Source organism: Bacillus rossius, unplaced genomic scaffold (assembly GCF_032445375.1).
Source record: "Bacillus rossius redtenbacheri isolate Brsri unplaced genomic scaffold, Brsri_v3 Brsri_v3_scf255, whole genome shotgun sequence".
Lineage (NCBI taxonomy): Eukaryota > Metazoa > Arthropoda > Insecta > Phasmatodea > Bacillidae > Bacillus > Bacillus rossius.
This window is the reverse complement of record NW_026962432.1, coordinates 1-467: the sequence shown is the minus strand read 5'-3', so window position 1 is coordinate 467 and position 467 is coordinate 1. Positions and strand designations below refer to the sequence as shown.

General features: G+C 36.0%; 1 pseudogene; it reads right to left on the bottom strand.

Moving 5' to 3' along the window:
* Nucleotides 1-368: 368 nt before the first annotated feature.
* LOC134543943 (5S ribosomal RNA) lies at nt 369-467 on the bottom strand (annotated as a pseudogene; the record flags this gene model as incomplete).

The following is a 467-nucleotide window of genomic DNA, read 5'->3' as shown; positions in this document are numbered from 1 at the left end:
TATATATATATATATATATATATATATACATATATACATACATACATACATACATACATACATACATACATACATACATACATACATACATACATACATACATATACACTTATCTATTTATTTTTTCACTTTGAATTTTGTATGAGGTATACACATGCAAAGATTCACAGCTGCTGCTGGGTGGGTGAGTGAGTGAGTGATTGATTGATTGATTGATTGATTGATTGATTGATTGATAGAGAGTGAGTGTGTGTGTGTGTGTGTGTTAGGGGGGGGGGGGGGGGAAATGTGGTGATTGTGGGGGAAAAAAAAATTTAAAATTGAAATTTTTAAAAAAAAATTTTTTTCTGTAGGGTGCAAAATAGTAGTGCCAACGGCACGTGGTGTTCCCAAGCGGTCACCCATCTAAGTACTAACCACGCTCGACGATGCTTAACTTCGGTGATCGGACGAGAACCGGTGTGTTC